Source organism: Sander vitreus, chromosome 14 (assembly GCF_031162955.1).
Source record: "Sander vitreus isolate 19-12246 chromosome 14, sanVit1, whole genome shotgun sequence".
NCBI lineage: Eukaryota > Metazoa > Chordata > Actinopteri > Perciformes > Percidae > Sander > Sander vitreus.
In genome coordinates, this window is record NC_135868.1 from 20,782,722 (window position 1) to 20,795,134 (window position 12,413).

Sequence of the window (12,413 nt, forward strand, 5' to 3'; positions counted from 1 at the left end):
TGCATATTTACACTGATCAGTCTTGGATTTGTGAATTTGAAATTAATTTGTCTTATTATTTTGATATTGTTGAGGATTCATTACTTAATATTTTGTTATGGTTACAGTCAAATTTGTTTGTGGGTTTTACTTGTTACTGACTAATAATGGGAGGGACTTGACTGGTACCCCTGGTAACACTTCTGAGAATATGGCAAATCCACACAGAGCATTTTTAGAAGCGTTTTTGATGTTAGTCACTTACGCGTCTCAAGGAACAGATATGCTTTCACTTTATTAAATGTATCAATCCACAATGAAAAAAACGTGGGGGATCTCGCAGAGACGTCTACAATTCAAATCTACTTTTGTTGCATTTAGTTTAGCGTAATCTACATAGACAGCAGAAAGAACAACACACATGTACAGCACTTAATTAAAGTCTTGAGGTCTGGGGAGTTTCTATGTTGTGATATTTTACTTTTGCTCCACTACATTCAAAAGAAAATAATGGCTGAAGGTATTTTGCTGAAGACAGATCTTAAATGCATACATGATAAGCTCGTAAAATACAATGCATTGGTAAAATTCAATACCCAAAAGCATGCATAATGATTAGACCAATAACAACAATAAAATGTGCATTTTAAAGGTTATAGCATCATTAATCTAACACTGAAAGCTATAATTCTTCAGAATGAGCAAGTTTCAATGTTTTACCACTAAAAAAAGGTGCAAAACTATATTGTGGTAGTGATATTTAAATATAGGATTTGAGTAAGTTTTCTGCCACTGAGCAAGTGGATGAAGGGTGTTAATAGTATCAAGTAGAGCAGAGGAAGGCATGTGCTCCAAGGTGACTGGAGCACATGTATATTTATGTTCAAGTAAAAGGTAAAGAAGACAAAAAAAAAATGGTGAAAGTGATGATCGCCACACTAGACTCCAACTAAACTCCTGGTTTGTATAGGGAAATTAAAAAAGACTCACACACACAGTGTTTCACTATCTTTGTGGAGAACCGTCATTGACATAATGCATTCCATAGCCCCTTACCCTAACCTTAACCATCACAACTAAATGCCTCACCTTAACCCTTACCCTCACCCTAACCATAACCTAATTCTAACCCTAATCCTAAAACCAAGTCTTAACCCTCAAACAGCCCTTTAAACTTGTGGGGTCCAGCATTTTGGCCCCACAAAGCTGTCTGGACCCCACAAGTATACTGTATTCCTGGTTTTTGGACCCCACAAATATAGTTAAACAAGAACACACACACACACACACACACACACACACACACGTGTATTTTGTTGGCTGTTCATAGGAAAAGCTCTGGGAGCACATGGATGATAAACTGTCAAGACAGGGTGGTAGTGGGCAAAATAAGATGGTCAAAGCTCATACACGGCCTCTTTTCTTCACAGTTCTTTTTAAGGTCGGATTTGGGAAAGATTTTGAGTGATTCCAGAGAGGGTGCTGAAAGATCTTACTGTCCTCAGGGTTTGTTTGAAAAATGGTCTTTACTGGGAACTGGCATTGGTTTGTTTTGGTTCATATTCCCCTCCCACCCATTCTACTCTCCTGTTCCTTCTTCTCTCTGCTGTAACTGACACACTCTCTTGTTGAGAATACATCGGCATGATCTCACTTTGCCCTTTTCCTTAGGCTGTCTACAGATGATCAGTGGGAGTTGCTTTGCGTTGGCTTGAGCCATCATTTCACGCAAACGGCATGGCTCTGTTGGCCTACCGGACGGTTGGTTGGATGGATTGCCATAAGATATTAATGGTGCCCAGAGGATGAATCCTATTGTCTTTGGTGATACCCCGACTTTCTCTTCATCACCATTTTGACTTGTGGTTTTGAGTGAAATGTCTCGACAACTATTGGATGGATTTCAATGAAATGTGGTAAAACCATCCATGTTACCCTCAGGGTGAGTTGCAATAACTCTGGTCATCCTCTGACATTTCTTCCAGCGCCATCATCAGGTCAAATTTTAATTCATCCAATACTTCTGTTTATTGCTAAAATACATGTGAAATCAGGAACACTACTCTATGCCTCAGTTGTACTTTGTTATAAGTACTATAGGTTGTTGTGGTGTTTTATCTTGTGGCGTGATATGTGTTGTACTAGAGGACCACAATGGACCTTCTGTGTTTTTATCCTCAGTGATTTTTAATGTCGGCCTATGTAATTACTACTGTGCCATGTTATGTGGTTCTTTTTTTTTCTTTTTTTTTTTAAATCAAATAAATAAATGTTAGCACGCTATTATCATTATCATTTTAGTACTGTCATTGTGAGCATGTTATGCTGAAGTTAGCATTTAGCTCAAAGCAATGCGACCGCTGTCCCTATGTGTAGCCTCGTAGAGCTACTAGCATGGCTGTATACTTTGAAGCAGTTTTAATCGATTTTTTTTACTAAATCAATTTAAATCCCTCAGCTTCACAGAGTTTTATAGCTGTTTCCAGCCCAAAAGCTGTAAAGAAAAACATGTATAGGACTTGCTCAGCACCAAAATGCTGGAGTCAGCGACTAGCTGGTGAAGATAGCATTTAGTAGCTAGATCAGGATAGAGCAGGATATTTCCCTCAGGAGTTAGAGACCAAAAACAGATAAAACAGAGTGAATATTGGACTTACATCTGCCAGGTTGCCACTAACACATATCCAAATGAATGGTAATGTTGCACAGTTTCTGCTGGATGAAAAATTTGCAAGTTCATGTATCAATTTAAATGGGGATGAATATGATATTGCTGTCAGTACTACTTTTACAGCTTGAAGTTTAAACTATTTCAACATTAACACCACATCTGACCAAGAAGCTTAAACACAGATACAATGTCTCCAAGTTTCCAGAGATGCAACAGCAGTCTAAATTTAAAATAAGCATATATTGGTGTTTCTACAGCAGGATTTCAACTTTTAAAATGGTTATAAAATACGTTAATCACAACATGATTCATAAGTGTTAAGCTGAGCTCTCGGCACAGACTCTGACCCAGCAGCGGGAGTAACTCAGCCTGCTTATCATGTGCAGACAGCGTTACCTGTCATCTTTTCCACTCAATGATCCCTCTTTCATTCTTCTACTTTCTGCATATTACCTCGCTTTCCTCCCTTTTCCTGTTGTTTCTTCCACGGCTCCACGGTACTGATCCTCTTTTCCATTTTGTCCATCACTCTTCATTGTTCACATGTCTGTGGAAGGTCAATTGATCTGGTTTGGGACTGTGGGAAATGTTTCAACTGATTGTTCATGACACACACGCACACAATGCGTGTGCACAGACCCAGTCAATGGGCCTTCACTTTATCAAGGGCGGAAGATAAACAACTCTGGGTAGGGTAAGAGACAAGGTGGGGATGTTAAATGTGCTGCTCTGAATGTCTTCTCGCATAGCCTGTTAACTGATGCTAAATAACGGCATCTGTCCTTCTCACAAAGATCCTGGTGTGTGTGTGTGTGTGTGTGTGTGTTTGTGTGTGTGTGCACATTTGACCTTTGAAGACTTGCTGTGTTTGCAGTCCTTTTCTTTGCAACACAATCGACCAATTAATCAAGAGGTCAATTACACAGTTTATTACAGTAAGCATGTTTGATCTGAGTTAAAACAACAACAATAGGAAACGGACAAGGAATTAAACGCAGCAACAATCACCATTAAATACCATGACGCACAGCGTAGGATAGAACAAAACCACGGCGCAGTTGAGACGCGGCGCATCTGCGCCTGTTGGAATCCCCCGGCAAGCATGCTATAATATAATGTACCAAACTAATAATTTGCAGATGCTAATACTGTATAGTTTTCTTTATTAATCATACACAAAAAGCACTAATACTATATCTGTAATAGTTACACAGTGACACTAGTAGACCAAACCCGGCAAAAGCATCCATCAGTCATCAGATTGGTATCAGATAGGTCAGTCCCTCTTCACCCACACAAGATTAAACAAAGGTGAACTGAGAGGAAAGTTAGTTCATTAGCAGTAACTATAGTTCAGTCAACCAATGTGTGTAGAATGCATTGATATGTGAATACAGCATGATTGACTGCAGTTTACTTTCCGACCTTGTCACTCCCTGCGGCATACATTTAAGCCAGCAAATAGGTAGACTGGGGAGTGACAATAACACATTTCTTCCTCAGCAAGACTAGAACCGAAGCCTAAAAGTGGAAACTGGGGTGGAAGTGATTTAAATGCAAAGTGATCAGGAGCAATGATAAATGTGGAGAACCGTACAGTGACCAGTGAGGCACTGGCAGCATAAAAACATAAGCAGAGCATTGTCATTTTGAATACAACATGTAATTGCGGTGTCATTGATATGTGTTGTAGTGAAAAAAAGTATCACTGTGACTTTAGCTGTCTGCCCCAACTAGCTCATTGGTTTTGCTCCATTAATACCAACAGGGGTTTTGGGAGTAGTTCCTACAGTATAGTTACATATAAATATAACCCATGTAAAAAGAAAAGCAACAAATTCTCATACATGAGAAGCTACAACCAGAGAAAGGTTGGCATTAGTTATTGCTTGATTAAAGCAATTCATTGATTTTCAAAATGTGTTTGCAAATAATTTTCTCTCGCTTTACTATGTAATTAATTAAATAAACACTCAGTACTTGTGTAGCTTGTAACTGAATCTGTATGTCTATATGTTCCTGATTTTACCTTCATCTAACAGATATGTGCCTGTGTCTTGATTGCTTTCCTACAGCCAAGCCAGTCTGTTCCTTATTGCCACCTCACATATAAGAGGCTTTTATTGTGAAGCACATATTAGGAAATGCAATGTATTTGATACCAATATATTTGTTAACACATATATGTTAACACTAATAGTAGTTGTAGTAGTAATAAAAGTAGTTCTAGTGTTGATAGTCATAGTTTGTGCTCGGAGGGGAATTCCCAGTGTTTTCTCTATGCCATTGTCCATTTGGCTCCGAGGCAGAGAGAAGAGAGAAGAGAGATGAGCAAGGAGCAGGTTAAAGTGGAAAAAAGTGTCAGAGGGGTTCAGAGACAGGAAGAGAGGAAAGGATATCTGAGGATACAGAGAGGAAGGGTTAGGGATGGACAAGGACAGAACGAGGGCTGTAGAGCGTCTACCTCTTCTGCTGCACATTTAAAGTGTCTAGCTTTAAGGTGACCTCTGTCACAGACAGAGAGACAGACAGACAGACAGACAGAGAGACGGACAGACAGACAGACAGACAGAGAGAGAGAGAGAGAGAGAGAGAGAGAGAATGGATATAGAAGGATAGTTTAATGGCCTTTGCTGTACACTTGCATGCAGGTCGGGCCAGGTTTTTTCTTGGTGCCACAGAAAGATGGTAGGGAGGACAGAAACAATGCCCTGCTTCAGGGGAAAAACAGGGTCATGTAAAGAGAACAAAATCAAATCCACTCTCCATCATTGGCTCTCCAAGTGATACTTCGGTATCCTAAGTGCACTCATTTATTACCATCTGCACTGCATTACAACCACATATAATCTGCTGGCTTGTGTGTTGCACTCTCTAGTGTTACAGTACGACTGAATGGTTCACTGACTGCGCAGGCTTTGGGAGGCAAAATAACAGGACGTTACCATTTTGTTCGACCTCAACTGGAAAGATATGAAAGTGTAGCAACATTAAGCACTAGCTCATCATTATAAATCAAGACATATGCAATCCATTATTTCCAGATCTGCATTCAGATAAAATATGTAATTTAATACAATTATATATAATTATTATACAGAGACATTGGTTTAAGATAGTTTAACATAACAAGACTAAGGGTCGGCTCTGTGCTGATGAGAAGCAGGTATAATGATATTTAGTTGATGTAAAGGCTGATGGGAATGTCAGTTTAGACACCTTACACCAAAATATTGGACAAATGAAAGTTAAGGAATCACCAACGTGATAATCCATCCTGAGGGGGACATGGAAATCCCTTCAATAGTTGTTGATGCACATCACTCAAAACCACATATGTGAACCTCATGGTGATGCTAGAGAAAAAGTCAAAGGTTCACTAAAGTCAGTAGGCTTAATCCCCTCGAAACCACAAATGTCTGTACAAAATGTCATGGCAATCCATCATATAGTTGAGTGACTTCAGTCTAAACCAAAGTGGTGGACCTAACAAACCTCGCCATCCCTAGAGCCGCACCGCTAGGGTGTCTTAAAATGACTTCATGTTGCAGATACTGTGGATTTTCCTTTCTGGTTTTTGTCCAATGGTAACATTTATTATTGGAGCAGCTGATAACTGCACAGCTAAGTAAGCCCAGTTTTGGTGATTTCCAGATAAAAAGACAGCATTTTTGATGACTTTCAAAAGCTGTACACAAGTGAAATTCTTTACATAGATGCTGCCGCAACAATGGGTTGTTTACTTCTGCCTACAAGTTAGCTAGTTAGTCTATACAGAGAGCTGACTGCAAGATACTAAAATCTAAAGCTCCATCCAGCCATATTTTAATACTAACTTTAAATCTGATGACCTGTAATGTAAAAGGTTTGCTAGAACAGTTTAACCGAGTGAAAATCCTGCTCACAGTCTGCAGATATATGCAGTTTTCAGACACTTCCAGGACATTGCTTCATTTGTTATTTAAGTACTTCCTTGTTAGTATGAGTTTCTTTCATCGTCATTTACTCTTTGCTACTTAATGCAACTTTAACTGTAAAACAAAAAAACACATGTCCTGCATTGCTCAAGGGTTGCCAAGGCCAAGTATTATCTTGGGAACTGACATTTCTCACATTCTGCATTTCTCCTTCCATCTCTCTTTATCTTTCTGGCTTGTCCCTGTATCAGTCCTCTGCTCGCTCCAAACCAACAATTGATGTTCAAAGCTTCATCATGCAGAAAGTCTCCCCTCCGGTCTACCCTCCATCCTTCGACAGACTGCGGATAACAATCCATAGGTTCAACACTCTCCAGATTTCAATTCTCCACCTTTTTCTACTCCACAATATTGTTTATTTTTATGCCTTCACATTTCCTGCTCCATATTTTCTTAGTTTGTCCATTCTGTCATAATTCCAAGAAGTCATATCATTCGTAATATAGCTCATCATTAGCTTGCACACTGCCTTGGTTTAGAAATAGCTTAAATAAAGGTGAAAGGGCCCATGGCAACAAAAATGGAGGAAAAGGCGTGACACTGTGCACTCTCCTTCTTCTCTCTATGATGGCTCAGTGTTTTTGCACCATGCATTATTCAGCTGAGTCAAAACTTCATCTGAAGGCCAAGGGAGATGAAAAGAGAAACGGGAGGATTCACGAGAACAAGAAAAGAGCACCAAGAGCATAGTGTAAATTTTAAGTCATTTTACAGGGTAAAAGAAAAACATAAGAAGATTCTGGAGTGGAGGTGGGGAATATTTACCCCTTCTATATAATGTATTATAGTTATTCAGTCTTTCAGAATTGAGAATGACTTAAAAAATGTCTTGCACGAGCCTGATGCTTGATACTGGTCAGGCACGCTAATAACTAAATAGATAGCTAGATAACTATAAAGTTAACTAATAACTAGAAAGATAGCTAGATCGCTTAATAGATAACATAAGTAAGCAAGCCAAAAGAGAAATTATGAAGAAAAAAGATAGGTAAAGACAGCAGGGGATGAGTGTAATACAGCTGTGTTCTCACTATCTGTCAGCTTATGGTTTACAAAGGCTTTTCTAATGCATCAGTGCCCTCAGCCTGTCATAGCTTAGCAACGTGCCTGCCCTTAAATATATGAAAATCTGCTCCCTTCGAGCGTGCAAATCAGCATTTTTGGAACACGCACAGGCAGACACATTCATATTCTCTCTCTCTCTCTCTCTCTCTCTCTGCGAAGGCTTGAAATGCCTTTTATGCAGATTGAGAACAAGCCCTCAGCTGATCAGAATCTAGCCTTGAATTTGATATGCAACTGCAAGCAATGTCATTCCAGCTGGGCAAGAGTGCCTGTCAGCCCACACAGCTGTCAATGCAGCCAGTGCTGGGCAAAGCAACTGACTTTCATTCTGTCTAAGAGTGTTACTTACTCCACATGTGTGTGTATTCCTGCATTTCTATTCTATCTTGTACCTAATGAATTACCTCTCATGGAAGATGTGAGATGGATGAAGAAAATGCTCCAAACTTAAGACATTTCAACAGTTCTGATTGGAGTTGGCTTTAGGGTTTAAATGAGGGATAAATGGTCTTAAGATTGAATACATTCAATGGTCCAGTGCAAAAACGTGTTTGGGTATAGGTTAACATACTAATACACATGCGCACACACAACGATTCCAGGTATTTCCTATCTCTAGTAAGAGATAACATTTGCTCACATCGTGAACTCTAACCTTTATCCTCTGGCAACAGATGTTGGAACATGTGTGACGGAGCACAACACCCTAATACACTCATGCTCTCAAAAGTGTGATGACAAGGCCTACACAGCAATACGCAGCTCACTTGTTTGTAAGACCCTCTTTGATATTCTGTGCATGACTGCTGGCTGAGGTTAGCAAGCGGATCACATCTATTACCTTGCTAATTCTACAGCTTGGCCTTTGCATAATAAGATGCATTTTCTTTGAGAGAATAAGAGACAGAGAGAGAGTGAAAGCAGGAGAGAGAGATAAGGAGAAAAAAAGAGACAGGGTAAGTAATCAAAACATGTTGGCAATGACTTAATGAGTGAACCTCGCCATTGTAATATTGGCCTCAGATGGTAATTGGGTTAATGAAAGTGTTTTTTATTGGATTGGCTCCTGCCTGATGACAAATGTAATATTTCCCCTCATTTGCAGCCTCCTCCACTGATACATGAAAAGCTGCTGCATGTGCTGAACATGAATACATCCAAGAACCAAGTTTCTTGTCAATAATCATGTTAATTGTGAATGACTTTTGGTTTCTAGTTTCTTGAAAATAATGTTTCAGTAAGTGGTGATCCGAGGTGTGTGAGCCCATTTAAAATGGGGGCGGAAAATTGTATGCGATTCATCAAATGTTCTCAACATCTGCCAAGGTACATACACCTAAAAACAAAAGTGTATTTAACTTACGGCACCCTAAATTGCTAAAGTCACCATTGCCATTTAAGACTACACGAGTGAAGCTGTAAAATTAGTAGTTTCTCATTTCCTTTATGAATCATCCTATTTTTGCCAAACAATTACACAAATGTGTTTTTGGAATCGTTTGCAAAAAGATTTGATTATGCCTGCCATGGCACAGTATTGTAGAGTTAAAATGACCAAGACAAAACAACTCATGTCAGTGATGTTTAGTATTTAGCCACTCTTAGTTTCCTAGCTCTACTTACTTTATCCAACTCATCAGTTTTTAAGGCACGTATTCTGATCATGGCCAAGTCAAAGAAAGGTACAGCCCAACAACCCTGACAATCTTGGGGCAAGTTGCCCAGATCCATGCAACATTGAGGCGACTTGTCAAGCATGATAGCCCAACAATATCCAGAACTTTTACCTGGCAAAGTTGACATAGTTACTTAGGTATCTTTGAAATCACTAATATATTAAACATGAATACCACATGCATATGCATCTTCAATTGACAGTGACAGTCCTTGGCTGGTTTACCTGCAGGTTGGCTGCAATATGAGAAGCTTTACTTACTCACCCTACTTTCTTCTTAATACATGTATTATGTTACTTTTGCACGGATGCATGCCAACTTTATTTATGCACACATAGCAATACAGTGCTCTATATCCTCATCAACATTTTACTTTGTCATTTGGCAGAGTGTTTACTTTAGCAAAATTGAGCTCAGATTACAGCTGATTAGTTTAATTATCAACCCAGATACTATACCCCATTTCTTTCCAGGTAGCTAACAGAATAATCATCAACAAGGCCAACTCATCAACGCCAACAAGATTGAACAAAATAAAAAGAAAAAAAGTATGAATGAAGGAACACCTATTTTTTTTTAGAGCGGCTTGCTATTCCTTTCACCTAGACAAGCACGTTGCCTCAGTGGTGGGCAATTTAGGCGCTAGGTAGCTTGGTTTCAATCCTTTGTCAGATGCCACAAAAATCTGGCCAATCTCTATTTTGACAAAGAGTGCACACAGAGCGATGTGCAGGTCTTCTTCAGAGCTCTGTGTGTTTGTGCCTGAACATGACAAGATGTGGGGGGTGGTTATTGGGCGACTTTGGAGGCGGGCTGTAGGCTGCCCACCCAATCAGATATGGTTAGAAATGGTACTGGTATTTTCTGCGCTATTTAGTTTCATTGGCTACACACATTTTCTTAACTTTTGCTTGGGTGCACTTTTGGGTGGGCTGAGCTCACCCCTGCCCCTAGCAACCACCAGCCTTGGGGTTGAGACTGGCTTCCTCTCAACAGTATGACAAATGGAGAGGCAGACAATGGTACAGTAAAACCAGGGACAAAGAGGCCATACCTCTACGATGGTGAAAGAAAAGCGTTACCAGACATGTAGTCTGGATCGCCGACAGTTCATTTACTGGATAACCGATGTCCCTCGCCTTGCAAAACTCTGTTTGTTTCGGGAAACAACAACAAACTTTGAAGTTTTTTTTCTCCTATCCAGGAGTGTATGTGTGAAGGCGCCTGACCTGTTAGGTCTGGCAATGCATGACTACTAGACAGGCAAGGCTGATAAGTGGGAAGCTTGAAAAGTAAAAAAATGTAATGGCGATAAAGAATAGGGAAGAAGAGGAATGGCTGCAAAGAAGAAACATCCATAAAGAAGAGGGTCAATGAGGTCCAAATGTGCTTTTGATTGTTATAGTGCATACATTTGTATCTTTGTATCATAGATATGCTACCTAGTGGGCCTTGTATGAAGACTGCAGTCTGGACTACCTGACTGAAAGGAATTTGTAGACGGATGTTAGTGTTATTGTGATGTGAAGCCTCAACACCCGCTGGTCCACCTTGGTTTGTGAGCATGATACATTCTGCATGATGAAACCTTGGAGAGAAAAAAATAATAACTTTGGGAGAAAATGAAAATTTCATGGCCCAGTGCATCCACAGCTCTTCCATTTTGAGTCCCCACCCTCCAAAAATAATCATGTTCATGGAGAGGAAAAGGTTTGGTAAAAAAATGTTCTCACCCTCTTTCTCTTTGCCTGTACTGCTTTCTCTCCCTCTCATTTTGTCTCCCCCCCCCCACACACACACAGAGTCAAACTATGATCCTTAACTATCTCATGCAATTGAAACGAAACACCACTCCCCCCCATTTTTTTTTCCAAACGATTTTGACTTCACTGTCCAATTATCCATTTCTGAAGCACTCAAAATGTCCTATAAACAGTTTTAAAAGGGATGCGTATTTGTTCTGTATCTGAAGAGCTCTGTGTGAGCGCAATTTTGATGCCATTTCATGCTCCAAACAAGAATGTTGAGGGTTTAGTGCATGTCATGGTTTGACATCAGACTGGAAAGCAGAGAGCATACAAAAGAAATAGCAGGCCACTATTCAAGTGAATTAACAGCACGACAATCAGAAACAAATGATGGAGAATAAAGGGACAGAAATAATAGGAAACAAATGGACACTGCATGACTTTTTTTTTTAAAGAGACTGAATGTTAAAAAAAAAAAGCTTAGAAAAAAAGTTTAGCGAACCGGTTTTAGCGGAGGGTAAATGCATGTACATGTTGGGTAACACTTTATAATAACCAAGAAATGGTAAATTGATAGTTAAATAAACTTTAGTTAGTTACTGTTAACAATGACATGCTATATTTATATAATTATGTTCATTAATTATTAGTAATGTTATAATGTATGATATTATATTGCATTATAGCTTAGTGAACTACAAATTAATTAGTGTATAAATGTAGATTTAGGTCATATTTTTTTAAAGGTTAATTGTTTCTATAAACATTAGTTAGATGGCTATTACAAAGTTGCAACTAATGCTTTTTTCTGGTAATATATTAAAGAGATGATTTGTGCACTGACATAACTCTCTAAATAATGTACTGAGATGCTTTACAAAGTATTTATGAACCATTAACAAGGCATTATAATCATCAGTTGCTACTTTATAATAGCCATTCAAATAATTGTTGAATGGCTAACAACTTAGCAAAAAAGAAACGCCCCTTTTTCAGGACACTGTATTTTAAAGATACTTTTGTAAAAATCAAAATAACTTTAGAGATCTTCATTGTAGAGGGTTTAAACAATGTTTTCCATTCTTGTTCAATAAACCATAAACTAGGGCTGTCAAACGATAATTTTTTTTTTAATCGCGGTTAATCGCTGAATTTCTATAGTTAATCGCGATTAATCGCATGTTTTATCACATGATTAAAATTCTATTTTGCATTTCAGAAAAGTTTTTAAGTACAGTATGTAAGGTCGAATTTCTGCATCAGGAGGTTGGTTGGGTTGGTAGATGGTTCAAACACA